Source organism: Temnothorax longispinosus, chromosome 3 (genome assembly GCF_030848805.1).
Source record: "Temnothorax longispinosus isolate EJ_2023e chromosome 3, Tlon_JGU_v1, whole genome shotgun sequence".
Classification (NCBI taxonomy): Eukaryota; Metazoa; Arthropoda; class Insecta; order Hymenoptera; family Formicidae; genus Temnothorax; species Temnothorax longispinosus.
The window spans coordinates 14,904,532-14,920,282 of record NC_092360.1 but is presented as its reverse complement, the minus strand read 5'-3'; the positions used below and the strand labels follow the sequence as shown (position 1 = coordinate 14,920,282).

Below are 15,751 nucleotides of genomic sequence, written 5' to 3'. Positions count from 1 at the left end.
ATCCAAATGTTTTCGTCGGTTTCTACATCTTCGACTGAATACCGTTATATTTAAGACTGTCAAAATATTATTATATAAACATTAATGTAGTTAATATATCACAAAAATTATGAATTATGAATTAGTCTTTAAAATTTAACTTTTATTCTATTCTCTGATACAATATTTAATATTTTCCTTCCAACTTCACTGTCAAGCCCTGCTCCATCTATCACGTGCTTTTCACGCCTATACTGCCTATAGCTCCTTCACTCAACTCACATTTTATTTACAATTTTTACATTAAATTACTAAATATTAAATAAAAGTAAAGTAATTTATAAGGAGAGGATCACTGATTTTGATCCGCTTGCACCTGAATCTCATGTGAATCTACATCGAAAATAAGTTGATCTGTGTCCGAACTGTGTTTGCGCCTTGTAAATAGTATTATTCTTTTATGCTTGAAATTTAGGGAGCGATTGGTAGTGTAGTTATAAGCTACAATTTTCTAACCGTTAGAACTCTTATTATTAGAACCGAATTTTCCTTGTGTTTCCTTCATTTCTTTTTTCACCCCACTCTCATACTTACATCGCAGTCAAAAATCTTTGTTTCTTCCTTTAATCTTGGAATTTTCTACCTGCGTTGGAATGGTCGTTCGTTCGAATACTCTGGGAAAAATTTTCACCGGTTTGACCCACAGTTAAGCACCTTAACATTTTAGTTAATGCCCCTTAAGTGAAAATTATCTTTGAGTAACTGAATATCGACAGAACTAATTGAGAGAATTGACTATAGCATAACTTGAAAATCTTTGAAATAGATAGAATAGCTAATTACGATTTTTAGTTACGCGGTGTTATTTCTAGTCACTGAAAACCCATTTGGTTAAATAAAACAAAATTCTTTGGTTAAACCATTTGTTGATCTAAATATGTAATTTTTATATATGCACTTAAAAAACCATATTACGGGAAGCAAGTGAAATGTTACACGAACCAAATTTTATGTTTGAATTGATTTACTAGTTACAATAAAATTTGATTGTTACGGTAACAAACTTGCCCATCTCATCGTATCTTAAATAATTGTGTTTGTTGCGTGAACAAAATCGTTCACTTGAAAATCATAGGTTGAAAATAAGCGCGCAATATCGACAACGACGCGGCGACGGAAGAAAAAGGCGCGCTGCCGATCGTCTTCTGTGTGCCGGTCCGCGCTAGAGTCGCGACAATGCGAAAGAGAGAGAGAGAGAGAGAGAGAGCGCTACACCATCACAGCGTCATTCGTCATTCGATCACGGTCCGCGGTACTGATACCACAGTTTCGGAAAGTCAATTCGGAATTCGTTGCGCAGTTTAGTGGACCCAGTTGCTATAGGCGATTCATTGCAAGAAATACGAACGAGATACTTTATAGTTGTAGAGAAAGATTTTCTCAAGGCTTAGACCGTGACGGCGGTGATCGGCCGACGGGCCGACGGGCCGGCCTGAGAGATAATCGCCAACGGATCTGCGTTTCCCGGTGCGTGTAAACCGGAAGGTTTACCGGGAGGTTGCCCCGCGTGTGTGCTTGCTATGCGTGACGAACGTCGCCGTCGTCGTCGTCGTCTTCCATCGCCGCCCGCACCTCCTCGCGGGTGATTAATGGTTTATAACGGACGACAATAGTTTCGAAACGAACAACAATCTTGTACACGTGTTTACGAGGCGTCCTCGCGTTCCACGCCTCGTGGCCGCGAATGCGCGTGCTCGTGATAACGTGCGAGAGGTGCGTGCTGGCAATTAGCAAGCGAAGAAAAGGAAATCGACTCGACATCCGGAAATCCCTCAGGATACATCGGCGTCTGCGCACGTCGGGCAAAAGACGGATCTCTGCTGATCTCAGCGAAGCATCGAGACTCGTCCGCCAGCCATTTCCGACAGCGGGGACAAGGTCAGCCACGATAAGTACCCGGAGATTTTCTCTTTCCGTAACGAGCGGATAAGCGTGTACTACGCATTATTACTTAACGGGGCTCGATACTGCCCATTCGATATTCCTCGTATAAGTCTGTATATTACACAAAAATTTTAACAAGGACTTTTTTTTAACACACAGGACCTCTGTTTTCAATGGTGTACTCTTACGGTTATTGTAAAATATGCTATGGCGGATCATATTGTACGAGACGCATTAGTTGCATTGCGGTGCGAGCGCTTAATTCCGCTCTTTGAAGGTAAGCTTCTCTAATGTATCTTACTAGAGAGATATTTCTACAACTTACAGCGTTATCTTTATCTTTCTGTAGATTCCCGGAGAAATTGAGAATCTTATTGAAGAACGGAGAAATTTTTGTGCACATAAAGGAATTAAACTTCAGCCATTTGTACTTCTGGTTTCTGATGAGAATGACATTACTTCATAAGTAATCATTGATGATTTAAAGTACGAAATTGCAACCGTGCGTAAAGCAGTGGATATATGCTTCAAGAGTTTTCAGGTTTTTAATGCAAAGTATCTAGTAGAATGCGAAAAAATATGGTATTTCTTACAACGCGCCGTATATGGATTTGAAACTGAGTTTGATTGTAAAAATTCATCAGTTTTGACTATTTTAAATTCTATAAAGACCATCACACACACAAAGACTAACATCATTATGTTTTTTTCTTAATTGAAATTGAGATTTAAATCTCTGATTAAGTTATTACATAAATAGTTTTCTGACTGACATTTTTCATAAAATACTTTATTTTGTATTCAATTTCAATAGAAAAAGATTGATATTATGAAGATTGTTCCTGATTAAAATTTTTATTTATTTTTTGCGTAATACGTTGATTTTATTGATGGTATTTACAGTTACCTTAAGTTACATATTCATAAAATTTTTTAGTTTTATTATAAGTTTGCGTGTAAAATTTATAAAACAATTTATGATTGTAATTTTGTGATATGCGTTATTTTTAAAAAATATCGGCGTCGTCATACTGGTTCTTCGCATTTATCGTTTTATTACGATCTATCAATATATTATAGATCTAGATCAATATAGATATAGAGCTGCTTTTTCAGTAATTTTTCCTTTTTGTTTTTAAAGAAAGTAGTTGAAAGAGAACATCAATATTATAAAATTATAATATTAAAGAGTGTCCTACTTTTAAGTTACTTATAAAGTTATTTTTATTTCTCTTTTAAATTAACATATTTTGGTTTCACTATTCATAAACTAAGTATAAATAATGACTGGTCCAATCATATTTTTTAGCTCTTTTGTCATGCGTCTGATAGAATGATTCATGGGAATCGTACTACATTTAATATTTTAATTGAAGAATTAAAACTTTTGGAAACAAACGGTATTGAAATAGTATCCAATAATAAAAGATACATAATATATATCACATTAGCTCTAATTTTAGGTGATAATTTAGGTGTTACTAGTATTTTAGGATTTTCAGAGAGTTTCTCGAGTCATTTTTTTTTGCGATTTTGTCGAGCTACCAAAGAACAATGTCAAATATTATGTACATCAGAACCCTCGTTAAGAAGGACCAAAAGTAATTATGATCAAGATATTAAAAAATTATCTGGAACATCTGCAGGTGTAAAAGAACTATGTATTTGGAATGATTTAAAATATTTTAATGTTACAAAAAATATAGCATGCGTAATTTACAAAAATTATTTACTATTGGATACTACTCACATATTGATGCTTATCAAGTCATACAAAATGCGACACAACAGTTTTGAGATGGATTTTAGTTCTTTGATAAACATTTTTCCTACTTCAGGTATTTTGCGCTACGGCAATACTAACGATAATTTTGTATGTTTTCGTTAATGTGATAAATAAAAATACTTAAACGACTTTAACTGTTTATGCATTTTTTTATGTGCTATACATTAATGGCTACACACGGAAAGAACGGTTTTGTTGAAGTATTTAAAAATTTAGCTAGATACAGATTTGAAAATAATTTTGTTGCACCATCAAAATAATTATAGTAGGTCGCTGAAGTATGATGATAATGCTGTAAAAAATTTTGACATTTTAGCAATCAGTTCTACATAATTAAAATAATTATAGATTCACGCAATGTGATTTAAAATAATTATATGTAGAACTAATTGCTAAAATGTCAAAATTTTTTACAGCATTATCATCATACTTCAGTGACCTACTATAATTATTTTAATGGTGCAACAAAATTATTTTCAGATCTGTATCTAGCTAGTCAAAATTTTTAAATACTTCAGCAAAATCGTTTTTTCCGTGCAAAAATAATCGATTGACGCAACAAAAAAATTCGGTTAAAAATTTTAGTAATATCAACACATACTTTTGGTTCAGAGGACAAAATTTGAGTAATAAGTCAATCACAAATTTTTTTCCATACAAACCATATTTTTGTTCAGTGAACTATATTTATGTATTGATATTACTAAATTTTCCAACTACATTTTTGTGTTGCACCAACCACAATTCTTGTTTGCCCATATAGAAACAAGAGATTTAGTTGGTTCAACCAAATTTTAATTCAGTCAACTAAATGGGTTTCTCAGTGTAGAGTTACAATATCCAAATAATTTGATTACTAATCGTGGGCCCCAAAGTGGGTTGCTTAATCGTCTTTTTTTCCCAGAATACGGATCAACTTATTTTTTACGTAGATTCACCACGTGCAAGGGAATAAAAATCGGTGATTAGTCCCTTCTTTATTAGTGATCATATAAAAACAATAAAAATTTTTTCCTATTGAACAATTCCGCATAATAAAAAGCTCTGCAATGACGCAATAACTCTGGCAAAATTTGTAAGTATACTCATGAATGGACGAAACTGGTCGTCCAGATTATCTCAATCAGGTCGCGCACGGCGCAGGTGTCTTATCCGACCACGGCGCCGGTCGTGCAGTGGCCGGCACGTGTTTGCCCTCAATATCTCTCGTTGCATTGCACTCTCGTTGCTGCAAAATTACCGGCGTGAATTTTGTAAACGCCAAAAGTTGCCGAGTTAAATCCTCGAACGGGTTTGTGGATTGAGCAATGTAGATATAAGACTCGTCGTGAATTTTCCAAAATTTGCGTCACTTCGTCAATCCATTGATCGGTCCAAGAGTTAAACTCACTAAAGCGTAAAACTATCATTCAGAATTTAGAATGTCCGAGAATTCGCAATGCAATAAATCGGTGATTATATTACATCACAACGTATATACGAATGGAGTGTAGTGATTAATTGAGGAAGAATTCCGCTCGACTGCTAATCACAATTCGCAATGATTATTTTTTTAATATTCGAAGGCGTAAGATGACTTCATTTTTAACACCCGAGAGATAACGTAGTGATTTATATATTAATTATTTAAATAGATAGATAGATAGATATCGTATAGCCATGAACTGTGCCAGTACATTCTCGATATAATGTTGACGTAACATTTTCCATCCCAGAAAAGAAGAAAAGCGAATGTTATAGCTCATTACATAATATGTGCTTAGTTTATTAATTTCAACTGGAAATTTATGCTGTGAGAAGCAAATTCTCTCAAAGATATCGTTAAAGCAGATACAAAGTCGCACCCAACTGTTTTTCTCTTTTGAAATATTTGTTTCTTAACAATAGAATATTGATGCTACTTTTTGAAGCTAATAAATCCTGCTTATCTTGTTTTTTTTACTTTAACGTTTTTCAAGATATTTTTACGCTGATTTATGTGACAAAGGAATCCTTTACATTTAAAAAAGTGCAAATGTCTCACCTCGATAAAGATTCATTGCTTTTCAAAAGCGTTACATATAGGTCAAAAGACTGATTTAATCTATTATACTTAGGTCAAAATGCTTCAATGTGAGACTTGTAAGATCAAATAATTAAGCAAGAAAGTTATTTTAGTTTAATCTTATTTAAAAAAAAGAGCTATTTATGCTGGTTGAAAATCACCACTCTATGAAACGTATGAAGAATAAAAATTTAATTTGTTACAAGGCAGAATTTGTCAGCTGTTTCATTTAATACTTGTTAGTTATATATTATATAAGAAACATCTTATACGTATTAACAGTTATTGTAAATTAGGCAATCTAGACAAAATATTGTACATTAAACAAATCGTACGTGACTTTATCAGACGTATTTTTAGATTCAATCTTCTCGCTTTGTGCGAAAAAAGCACTTTTCAATTTACTTTTATTAAATAATCATTTCCTTTCCGACTCATCCTATGTATCCCACACAGCACAGGATATTTTGAGGGACATTTGTGCATCCGCTGGATATCCACCGGATATTAAATATCCACTGGATATCCACCGGTTATTGAGATATCCCACTTTATCTGTAGGACGTCCCTCAGATAAAGTGTGCTGTGTGGGATACGAATTAAGTTACGAAATACGGTATTTTTTATTATTTCCTCCGTGATATTTTTATGACGTTTTATTCTTCTCACTCTTTAGAGAATAACGTCGTTTTGATTCTTACATACGGTTATACGCAATTTCCTTCCGTGTGTAGCAATATATCTTCAATATATCCGGTAGATAACGGCGGTATCGACGAATATCGTTTACATCTATTTTCAGAAATAATCAGCCCAGGTGATACTTCGACGGTGATAATGCATACATCAGCGAGTCGTTATGTTATACAAATACCGGCTCATTATCGGTGGCTATCGCGATACTTTGACATTTCGACGGAGTCAATTACGCGTCGCGATCGCGAAAGGGCTTACCTTCTTGCGAGCAGTTGAGCTGATAAGCGTTGCCGATGAGAGGCAACGCGGTGGGATAGAGCACCTTTCTCAAGGCGTATAGGAATTTTACGCGTTGCACTAGCAGGACTCCGAGAAGACTCAGCAGGCAGGAGAATAGAAAAACGGTCATCCAAGACCCTCCTGTCACAAAGGTCGCCACAATACTCATGTTGGGTGCTGCGCGACCCGTACGCGCTCGATCCGTCTTCTCAATGCTCTCTTGTCGATTTCCTCTCTCAATGCTCGCGGAGTGATATTTTTCATCCGACTTCGACTATGGACTTCTTGTATCTTTAGAAAAGATCGGGCACTCTTCTCGAGATCTAGAAAAGATCATATAAGGAAAAGATCATATAAGGAAGATTCAGTCAGAGTTATCTTAACTTACGTCTTGCTTTCGTAAGACTCAACGTCTCTTACCGCGGGCGGTCGTAGAACTAGTCGAGAGATTCTGATCCTATCGCGGAGGTGTTCTCCGACACTCTGCGCGAAGGATGCGTTTTTAAACACGAATGAGCCTTCCTCGAGAAGCGAAGTGCGGTCACGCGATCGCAAAGTCAATCGGAGGCCGCGAAAGGTTGAAGCACCGATTTTTCAACCCTGCGAGCGAATAGGGAACGGACCAGTATAATCGTGAGACTGATGCTTGCGCTGTGATGTCGCGTCACACTCTCCGGTTATAATGCATGATCAGTGCGGAAGAGATGCCCTTATATACTCTTGGAATGTATGGCTAACCTTCACCAATAAAAGGCGAATGCGTGTGTATGTGTGTGTGTGTGTGTGTGTGCGTGGCGCGTGTCAAATCTCTCTCTCTCTCTCTCTCTCTCTCTATCACTGCATGGCCAGATCTCCGACAGGCTCACCTCGAGACGATGATTTCCACGTGGTGGAAAGAGAGGGAAGCAATGAGAGCGGAGCGCGGAAGAACTCCTCAACTCCTCAGCCAATCGTTTCACGCGTGAAACTCCGCGGCGAGACGTTTCGCGAGAGACATAGAGAACGCACGGAGAGCAGAGGGGCTCTTTCTATCTCGAAAAAAGAAATCAAGTTTATCAGAAAAAATGTGTGTGACGTTTGGTGATAATTAAAAATATCTCTGATAACAGTAAAGCCGCGTGCACGTTCGCGCCTGTTGCCCAGGTGTCCACGGCATGGTCTTCTTCTTCTGTAAATTTATTTCCTCTCGAGATACCTGAAAAACACACGCGGACGTGTATGGAGCGTCAAAGAAGCATATGTGCAATTCCAGTCAAATCAGACGAGAAATAATTTTTTAAATCGATCAAAACTTTTTTCACGTGAAATGTACATAAAATAATGAGATACGTATTTTTTTATTCCTTCAAAAAATTTATTTTGCGGAAGTTAATATAAGCAATATACAATTTTCGAAAAATGAAGAAGTTGTTAACTTAAAAAATTAATATCTCTGATTACATTTATCATAAAGAAATGTTCAAAAATGCATTTTAAAGCTAAGGAGACAATTAAAGGAAAATAAGTTAAGAAATTGCAAATTTTAATTGTTATAAGCAATTAAAATGTTTAATTACTTATAATTAATTATTTTTTTCACCCAAAAGTATACTTTTTAAAAATTTTTAAATAATGCTATCTTATTCTTTATTTTTTATTCTGAAAGTATACATATTTTTGATTTCATGGAGAAACGATGGATTTTATTTTTTATATATTTTTATAATAACTGAGGCGCCGCGCCGCGGTGTCCATGTTTCTGGCTCGACCAAGCAGCGCGGCGCATCGATTTATTCGGAAATCTTTTATAGGAAGAAGTACAATAAATATGAATGACATATAACTTATAATGTTGCATATAATTAACATTATACAAATCACATTTTTATTATGAATATTGTATTTTAAAAGTTGTGTAATATTTCTAAAGTAAATCGTTATTATATAACTAGCTGGATACCCGGGCTTCGCCCGGGCGTCTTTTTTTTTAAACGACTTTATTTACGTTGTTCCATTTTTGTTCTAGCTAATCTTATCCACCAATGTATGATTCATAAACACATATTTTTAATAACTTTCCACGTCACCATGAGGTACTATATATTATTAACGCGTTTTTTTAGTGGTGTCCCTAGTATTTTAAATTTTTTAAAAGAGTATACTTAATGACTTTTCCTGTTCAGATTTTCCTATAATCAAGCAAATTTTAAAGAATTACATATGAAATAGAGGTAGAAAAGACTGAAGAATATAATCGAATTATAAATAGCCCGATATCTCAAAATTGGCGGAAATTAGAGCAACCACGAACATTTCTCAAACAAATCAAAATTTTATAAAGAAAGAATCCTTTTACCCGCGATCATCGTCAAATTCAATACTAACGTTCCTTAAATGATACTCTATATAAAATTACATGTATAAACTTATCCGACCAAAACCAATGGTCGAACCGTCATGATATTGCCAAACGTTGTCGATTAAAAATAGAGTTTTTCTTGTTATAACTTATACACTTTTTAAGCAGAAATCGGTAACCTTTTCACCGATTCTCGCCAAATTTAATAACAACCTTCCTTAAATGATACTCTATCCATCAAATAACTTATACATTTTCAAGCAGAAATCGGTACCCCCTTCACCGATCTCGCCAAATTCAAAACTTTCCTTTAATGATACTCTATATAAGATAACATGTATAATATACACTTTTTAGGCAAAAATCGGCAACCCTTTCACCGATTCTCACCAAATTCAATACCAACTTACCTTTAATGATACTCTATCCATAAAAAAAAAATTAGCTCGATATCTCAAAATTTGAGGAAATCGGAGCAATTACGTAGATTTTTTTAGACAGAAACCGGTAACCCCTTTATTATTAGCAATTTTTTGAATTCTATTATATTCCTCAGTTTTTTCTACTCCTATTTCATATATAATACTTTAAGATTTGGTTGATTAGGAAAATCTGAACAGGAAAAGTCATTAAGTACGACTCTTTTAAAGAATTTAAAATTTTAGATATCCCGAATTTTTTTTCAAATTGGGTTGTAGCACAATATGGCACATGGCCTATGTTACTCAGGAAGATATAAGCTATCCACCAGTGTAAAAATTTTTGAAATCGATTCAGTAGTTTCTAAGATTACCCTGAACAATGGTACAAACAAACTTTTCCCCTTTATATAATAGTAGAGATTTGACCGTTAATTTTCCTTTCTGTTAGGATTTTCCGTAGCAAATGTCCATAGCAAACTCGGCGCTTTATGGTAAGTTTCTCGGCCTTTAAATTTATAAGTGACTCACAATCAGCTGGTTTGTAAGATTGTATTTATTTCAATATACTTTTGCACTTGAAGCAAGTAACACGCGTGTCACGCTATTACCTTTTCATCTTCTGTGGAGTTCAACAAAATTGCAGTTTTAACAATGTAAGTATATAGTAGGAACTATGTATAATGTAAATAGTGCAAATCTTACACGGAAAGAACGGTTTTGCTAAACTATCTAAAAATTTAGCTAGATTCAGGTTTAAAAATCATTTTGTTGGATCATTAAAATTATATAGAACTTTATTATACTTCAACGACCTACTATAATCATTTTGATAGTGTAACAAAATTATTGTGTATCTAACAGTGTACAATCTTAGTGTATAAACTTAATTCTGATAATTGTATGTATATATGATATTTGCAGTGTTGAAAAGTAACGCGTTACTGTTACAAGTCACTTTTTTCCAGTAATAATTTAGTAACGGCGTTATTTTTTTTTTTTTTATAATAACTGTAACGGTAACGCAGTTACATTTTTGGGGTAACGATAACGAATCGATCACAGTTACTTTAATCGTTACTTTAGGCCGGGTCTACAAAAAAAATATCAGATTGAAAAAGAAAGTCTCCCAATGAACGATAAAATACTCGATAATGATGATTTTTTGGATAAAGTTCCGAAAACGGCCTACCTCCGATTTCGATGAAACTTTGTGAAAAGCTTCGTTTTGGGTTAAAATGAAAGCCCTTAAAAGGAATTTTGGCGACTCCTATGATAAAGCCATTTTTTAAGATAAAATGGTAAAAAATATAGGGCTGTTCTTCCGAAAATGTCCGTGCTCCGATTTAGGTGAAACTTTGTGAATAGGTTCCTTTTAGATAAAAAAGACATATACCAAAAGTATTTTTTGCGACTCCAAAGATTAGCAACTTTTTTAACATTTTTGCAAGGGTGGGCCAATAATAAATCAAGCATTTTATAATGGTCTTTCTTATATATCTTATATATCTTATATAACATATCAAAGTACATGCGTGGGCGGGGGGGGCGAAGCCCCCCATTGTGGGAGTAAACTTAGGCGGGGAGGGAGGCTCTGCCCCCCTCGCACCCCCCCCCATGGACACGCCTTCGGCGTGCCCGGGTAGGAAATGTATTTCGCTTTAAGCGTGAGCTTAAGCCCCCCCGCCCATGCATGTACTTTGATATGTTATATAAGATATATAAGAAAGACCATTATAAAATGCTTGATTATTATTGGCCCACCCTTGCAAAAATGTTAAAAAAGTGGCTAAACTTTGGAGTCGCAAAAAATCCTTTTGGTATATGTCTTTTTTATCTAAAAGGAACCTATTCACAAAGTTTCACCTAAATCGGAGCACGGACATTTTCGGAAGAACAGCCTTATATTTTTTATCAATTTATCTTAAAAAAACGAAGCTTTTCACAAAGTTTCATCGAAATCGGAGGTAGGCCGTTTTCGGAACTCCACCCGATTTTTTTGCTTTTTACCAAGAAACAAAGTCGTTTTAATCGAACTAATTTAAGTCGAACTGGAGGAATTTTAATTTTTAAAATCTGAACTTTGTAATGTCGAAATGTTGAATGACTATCTAAATATTAAAAAATTCATTATTAAATACAACACACTACTTCCAAGTAGTGATTCGGTAGAGCACTTATTCAGCGTTGGAAGTTCCGTATTAACACAACAAAGAAGATGTCTTCACGACGATACGATAAAGCATCTATTAAAAGTTAATAAAGCTGATCTACGATCAGCATCTAAAAGTTAATAAAAACCTATTTTTTTTTAAATTCAACGAGTTTGTTTATTTAACAAAAACCATTAAAATCGTAACTTTTTATCTTTAACAAATTGACGTACAGTTTACAGTTGGACTTGTTAAATTTAGTTTTTTATTTAAATTAACTATAGTAACGAAAGTATTACAAAATTGAATCCATCACGTTTCTCCATAAAATAAAAAATATGTATTTTTAAAATAAAATAAAGAATAAAAAATAGTAGTATTTATTAATGCTTTACCTTCTGGTGCTTACATATAGCAGTTTAGCCTGCCAGACTTTACACAACTATACATTTGTCAAATCCTGTTTCCGGTTTTTACATTTCGCTGTTACGATCCTGCTTATAAACTATTCGAACAGTGCATATATTATGAATTTTACATTTGACCTAATTACTCTTTTCTTTCTCCATTTCTAATCTTATCTCTTTCAAACCTTTCACCTTTCATCCATCCATATCCTGCTCCATCACTCAGCATATCAGTCATTCTTCCTTTCCAACTCTCCACTTTTTCACATCTCGTACTTACATGTCGCATATCGTCGTTTTCTTTTCCGCATAGTCTACATTTTCTCCATTCCTCATTCATGTAATACATATTCCCTTTTGTCTCATTTCCACACCTTATTCTCGCTTGTCTTTTCCTTCCCTTTTCTGACCCAAATTTTTGATATATCTAGGCAGCCATCCTATTTTGACATCTTTATAATCCTTACACGTTTTTAAGTTTTCAATTTTTTTCGCTCTTTCCTGCATATCTACTTCTCTGTCTCTTGACACCATACATTTTAGAACATTCTAAATCTATTTCCTTTAAAATCTCGAAAAAATTTGTTTCCTCCATGAGAAAGCAATATATAGTATTATTAAAAAAATTTTTTAAAGTGTACTTTTTGGTAAGAAAAATATAATGAAATACAAAAAATACGTATTATCTTATTTTATGTATATTTCACGTTTCAATCAATTAAAAAAATACGAGGTTATTTCTCTCTGATTTGACGTGGAATTGCTCATATCGACGACACCATAACTACATTTTCGCGCAAGAACGTGCTGATAATGTAGATTAGGAGATTAATAATATCTAATATATTATTTATACGTTTTTTTACTAGATTTAATATCTATAATTAATTACAGAGAAAAGTGCCATTTACGGTCTGGATTGGATCTTGGTAGCCATAATAATAATATTATGTGACTTTTGTATACTTTCTTTAAATTCTGTAAACTGCGCGCCGATTTCTTATCGGTCTTTAAAACATAGATGTTTGTTGGAACAGTACGTCCACATACTTAAATTACATCAATTAAAATTTTGATTTAAGGATGCTAACAAGTATCCTTATCAAATCACTGTAAAGAATTTATTGCGTAAAATATCAGTCAGGGTTCAAACCTGTTTTTTTCTCTCTAATTGATTGTATAACATAATGATTTTACTTATTATTATTTAATATTTATGTTACGTGTATATATGGTACATGTTTATAATAATTCCTATAAAAAACAATTTTGTGAAAATAAAAGAAGAATATCAAAGTGAATCAAAGTACTCATTTGGTGCACCTTAATTGTTGCAAACATGTTTTACCAAACTGCGCAGGCACGTAACGATTGCGAAACTCGAAAGTGAACGCCGTCTTCATGTCACAATTCTTACATTCATATATAAGCTTGTGGTACGCGATATTTATAGCTTGCGATTCAGGTCAATGTACTAGTTCACTTTTCGCGAAAGGAAGAAGAAAGAAATTTTTACACGCAATACGAGATTTTGCCGAGAAGAGAAAAAAAAGAGCGATATGTATTCTTACTTATATGTATCTTGTATTTAATTAGCCTTATCACGACATAAGTAATCTGAAATGATGAAAGAACGGAATTGCGACTCACGAAATGTTCTCCACGCGTGATGTTACTTCATTATCTCATACGATTCCCAAATTAATCGCGAAATATCTTGCAGCTACCGGAAGACGGGCGGATCGATGGTGAAATCTTTACTGTTAATTTACTGTCTCCGCTATAAACACTCCGACCGCGATAAACACTCCTGGTCGCCGTGACACTACTAGTAACTTGTCTAGAAAATCGTTACTGACGACGTTCGCATATTACATTGCGCGTCTAGATCGCGTGTGGGCTGTTACTTTGCTCATTATTTTTTCCTAATCCATTATTCATGATCCGCAGCAGTGACTTAGTCATAGATTTAACTTTTGTATCCAACCGCGTATTTAAAGGAAAGATTTAGTTGCTTTTGAATAGCTAATAATATCGACCCAATTTAATTAAACCAATTAATTATACATGCTGTGTAAACATGTTTAGCAATGCTATATCTAAATAAAACCATTGGTTTACTGGGTCGACAAAGTTATTTCGGCAAAACAAAGATATCGATTTGACGAAATTATCTTATCTACTTTGTGCAAAATAGCGTATTTTTTGTATGAGCGTTCATCGCAATATAAGTCAAAACCATGTGACCGTCATGTCACCATCATGCGTATTTTTTATCGCTTGTGAGTGATTTTACTGGTATAAATTTTATATCGTGTGTATTTTACGATTTTATTAGCTAATAATTTGTTTTTGATACATTTCTCACTTATAGTAAATATTACTATAGTGTCGCACTAGCTGCGGACCATCGAGGAATTTCAAGTTAAAATACTATGTTTATGGTCAAAATTACGTTATTTAATTGTTTTTAAAACAATGATTATAAAGGAAACTTACGAGAGAAACGCATGAATACGATAATTAATAAACATGTGGAGTCCGAGTGTAATACAATACGATTTTAACAATAATGGGAAATTTTCTTCGCCAGTGAATATAAAATAATATCACCAAACTTCCTTGACCATAACTGGCAAATTTATTAATAATAAAACACAACGTTCGGTCACAATATGATTTTTCCTGTTTTTCACCGCAACATACCGTGTCCGCAATTCACACAATAGAGACGGCTCATCGCCATTTTAACTTGAGAAGCGCCTGGGTGAATTTTACACCCTAGTATCGAAAAAATAAAGCTTACGTGACAGTAATTTTAATGTGCTTCTTTCGTTCGTTTTTAAATATTTTTTGTTCCTTCTTACTTTTTTTTTTAGAAAATGTTAAGTAACTTTATACACATATTGTCCTCAAATACTAGTAAAGTAGCCTCTTATAAAAGCGGTATGAAATCCTGAAGTTGGCCGAATCGCGTTTGCAATTGTTGCCGTGTTATTGCGAACGTGATTGGTCGTCTCGATTCAGTCGATTGATCGAGTGTACAAATGTTTTTTGCATAGATAATAACAAATAAAAAACATCACAAAGCACGCGCTATAATCTAGTAGAACAATAAAAAATATGCAATATATAATTAATAACAATGACTTTTAATTGGGGTGGAAAAATTACCCCAAGTGATCATTGATAAAAAAAAATCCGGTACTCTCGGATTAATCTTGATACATTTTGATCTTTTTGATCCTCCTTTACCGACGTTTTTATTTACGTCAATTATACTACGAGTCGCATGTGATAGGAATGTATTAAAATAACTCTGCTCATTTACCTTCAGCAAATTTATCACGTCGCACGAGACTTTGAAACTGAGATGCTGGCAAAGTAAGGTGTGGAGTTAGCTTATGTGCAATGTTGACGTTACCTAATATTATCGCCTCTTATATCTTTCTCATGTATTGTTTGTAACTCGAGAACTTAGCTGCGAAAAATTATGTCGACGCATCGATTTGACTGATCGTTGCTGAAAAATGTGATCGTAAAATTTTATCAGCCTCCATCGAATAAGCGATAAAACATTAATCTGTACAGCGGAAACGTACAGCGATAATCTTAAAATAATCTCAGAAGAAAAATTAATTATGTACACAAATATTACTTAAATTCTTATAGATACATACACACAGAAAAATAATAATCATTCTAC

The 15,751-nt window shown here is 34.1% G+C and overlaps 1 protein-coding gene and 1 long non-coding RNA gene across 2 annotated transcripts in view; one reads left to right on the top strand and one right to left on the bottom strand.

The window, feature by feature from the left end:
* Window positions 1–1,026: 1,026 nt before the first annotated feature.
* On the top strand, window positions 1,027–2,820 carry LOC139809679 (uncharacterized). The gene is made up of 3 exons (XR_011731159.1): window positions 1,027–1,917; window positions 2,083–2,200; window positions 2,273–2,820. It is a non-coding gene; the product is annotated as an uncharacterized lncRNA (long non-coding RNA).
* A 1,724-nt stretch (window positions 2,821–4,544) lies between these two features.
* LOC139809678 (twitchin-like) overlaps window positions 4,545–15,751 on the bottom strand; it is a 24,807-nt gene continuing 13,600 nt past the window's right edge. Inside the window, exons 5-8 of the mRNA XM_071772758.1 lie at window positions 7,595–7,923; window positions 7,149–7,328; window positions 6,708–7,051; window positions 4,545–5,098 (exon numbers count right to left, since the gene is read on the bottom strand). The gene's annotated coding sequence lies outside the window, so the exon portion shown is untranslated. The remainder of the gene's footprint in view (window positions 5,099–6,707; window positions 7,052–7,148; window positions 7,329–7,594; window positions 7,924–15,751) is intronic.